The 2974-nt window shown below is 34.7% G+C and overlaps 1 non-coding gene across 1 annotated transcript; it reads left to right on the top strand.

The window, feature by feature from the left end:
* The first annotated feature begins 273 nt into the window (after window positions 1-273).
* Trnan-guu (transfer RNA asparagine (anticodon GUU)) lies at window positions 274-347 on the top strand. The gene has a single exon. It is a non-coding gene; the product is annotated as a tRNA-Asn (tRNA).
* The last annotated feature ends 2627 nt before the right edge of the window (window positions 348-2974 follow it).

Here is a 2974-nt window from a genome sequence, read left to right as displayed (position 1 = left end):
TTCGTTTCTTATAAACCCCAAACAAACAGAGTAATTATCCACGTTATCGTTTCAAATGTTAAGGACTTTTATAGATGCAGAGATGTTTTGTGTCAGTAAGTATACATGTCAAATTAAAAGAAGATATGAAAATGATGATAGATTCACTAATGTTTCAAATAAGTTACGTACTAGATCATACGACAGAGGGTGATCAAATGTTTTTCCCTTCTTTACCAAAGACATATTTACTTTCCCAAAGTAAATATGTCTTAATCATAGCTAGTTAAAAACGTGTCTGTGGCGCAATCGGTTAGCGCGTTCGGCTGTTAACCGAAAGGTTGGTGGTTCGAGCCCACCCAGGGACGTACTATATTATTAATCACACTGCCGATCACAAATGCACTCTATGTTATACCAATGCAATTTTGTCATTCTTCAAATATTGAATGCATACAAATCGTTCCTGCATTGTAGAAATTTCGATTATTGAAAATTAATTGTATAACATATTTGATAATTTGCAATCATCAGATCGATTAAAAGATTTCTAATGGTCAAACATTTAGAAATATATTGAATAAATTAAAACTAATATTTCAGGCAATCCATGTCATAACAATTTATATTTAAAGTGTTCCTGTAAGGGCTTGAACAACCATCTAAATGTATCTAAGGCCTTCCACTCGACATTGAAATATATCGACGACGTTTTATCTATTGACAATAATAAATTCATTTATATGTCGATTCGATGTGTATCACAGTGAATTCGAAGTAAAAGACATCGCAGAGTCTTCCACATCTGCTTCGTACTTAGATATTTTGTTGAACATAGATGATAAACGGCAAATTAACGACTCAAGTTTATCTCAAATAAGATGACTTCAGCTTCTCCGCCGTCAACGTCCCATGATAGATTCACTAATGTTTCAAGTAAGATACGTACTACATAATGCTTCAAATAAATTATGTGCTAGATCATACGACAAATGGTGATCAAATGTGTTTCTCCTTCTTTACCTATCAAAGTAAATATGTCTTATGTATTATTTTAAAAATAAATAATCAAAAGTCGTCTCTGTGGCGCATAAGGTTTGCGCCTTCAAGCCCACCCAGTAACGCACCATTTTTTAATCACTCTACCGATCACAATGCATTATATATTGTACCATATTCATTTTTTCTAATTTTCGAAATATTGAATGCATACAAACAATTCATGCAGAAATTCGATTCTTGAAAATCAGTTTCATAAAACTTCGATTTCTATTTTGTAATCTTCAGATCAATTGAAAGATTTGTAATTGTCAATCATATTAACAAAATATGTTAAAGAAATTGGAACTAATACTTCAGGCAACCCTTGTCGTAACAATGTATTTTAAGAGTTTCTGTTCAGACTTGAAGACTGGCTGTCAACCAACCTGTATATATTATGTAATAGCCGCTGCGTGAACAAAACAATCGGGTATATCCAACTTACAACAAAACAGAGATACATCTGTAAATATCTTTCCTGAATGCATTCCCTAATACCTGAAATGCCTTGGACAATTCCGTATATATATAATGTTTCCCCTTACATGTGTATCCCAAATTATATATTATATACGGGTAAAAACTATGGACGACTTCGGCTTATGCCCGAGTACGTACTTAGTCAGTGGGGTAAATATTCCAATGTTCTTTCTTACTCCCATGTATAATACTCCAGTCAATCATGTTCATCGTTTGAAAGCTGACACATGCGCAGCATCATAACAAGACCTCCATATTGCTATCACACTAATCCTCGTAGAAGGCCATGATAGTGTTGGGTAGAATTCATGTCACAATACGTCATAAGTGTTAAAACTATCTCTGTGCGATTGCAACTCAGGTACAACGAGTTCAAATACGATTGACTGATTGATTGGTCGTCTATTGTTTAATGTCCCTCTCGAGAATCTTTCAATCATATCTCATGTAGAGACATCACTATTGCCGGTGAAGGGCTGCAAGATTTAGGCCTATGTTTAAGCATATAATCAGCTCTTACGGCCTTTGAGCAGGGAGGGATTGTTATCGTGCCACACCTGCTGTGACACGAGGCCTTGTTTTTTTTGCGGTCTCATCCAAAGTGCCGCCCCATTTAATATACAACCAACCAACAACCTTTAATTTGAAGAAGTATAACGTTAGCGCTCACCTATATCATATGATGATTTATATTATGAGTTTAGAGTTTGTCCCATTATCATTTTCCTTTACCATCGTTCAAATATGAAAATTCCTACAATATATATTAAATTCGTGGCTTGCTTTCTCAATGTTGTTAAATACAAAGATGCATTACTACATATAGCTTCTTTCTCGCAGAGTAGTAATCTATTGAGGGTAACGATTTCATTCATGAAATATTGTTACATGGCGCATTTATCAATGAATAATCCAGAATATGCAGCTCTTAAAACCGGTATTCGCCTCATCTTAGTATCCGGTTAATCGTCGTTGTATATATGGAATTAGATTTCACTGCAAGTAGAGACCAGCTAAATTATTTTATAATCTAATAAGGCTGCATTATTCCACACTTATGGAGACTTAATCCAATCAGCGATGGCGCAGATTAGGGGTCTTTGGTGCACGTACTCCCCGATACAGTGCAACCTAAAACATAATCCTAGAATTCATGTGTTTTACCGCTAATTCAAAGCGACACTGTCATTAGAAATGTTATCAATTAACAATAATAAGATTTCATTCATATGTCAATTGGATATATCCCTATAAACTCGAAATAAAGGGCAACACAGAGTCGTCCACTTCTGCTTCATACTTGGATTATTTATTCAAAATATATAATAACGGCAAATTAGCAACTCAGCTTTATGATAAACGGGATGATTTCAGCTTCTCCGTCATCAACTTCCCATATTTATGTAGCAATATTCCATTATCACCTGCATGTGGTGTTTATATATCTTAACTGATTCATCACAGCGGTGGCTTA

The sequence above is a fragment of the Ostrea edulis genome, chromosome 5, assembly GCF_947568905.1.
Source record: "Ostrea edulis chromosome 5, xbOstEdul1.1, whole genome shotgun sequence".
Lineage (NCBI taxonomy): Eukaryota > Metazoa > Mollusca > Bivalvia > Ostreida > Ostreidae > Ostrea > Ostrea edulis.
The sequence above is the reverse complement of the archived record's forward strand: the minus strand, read 5'-3'. Positions and strand labels throughout refer to the sequence as shown.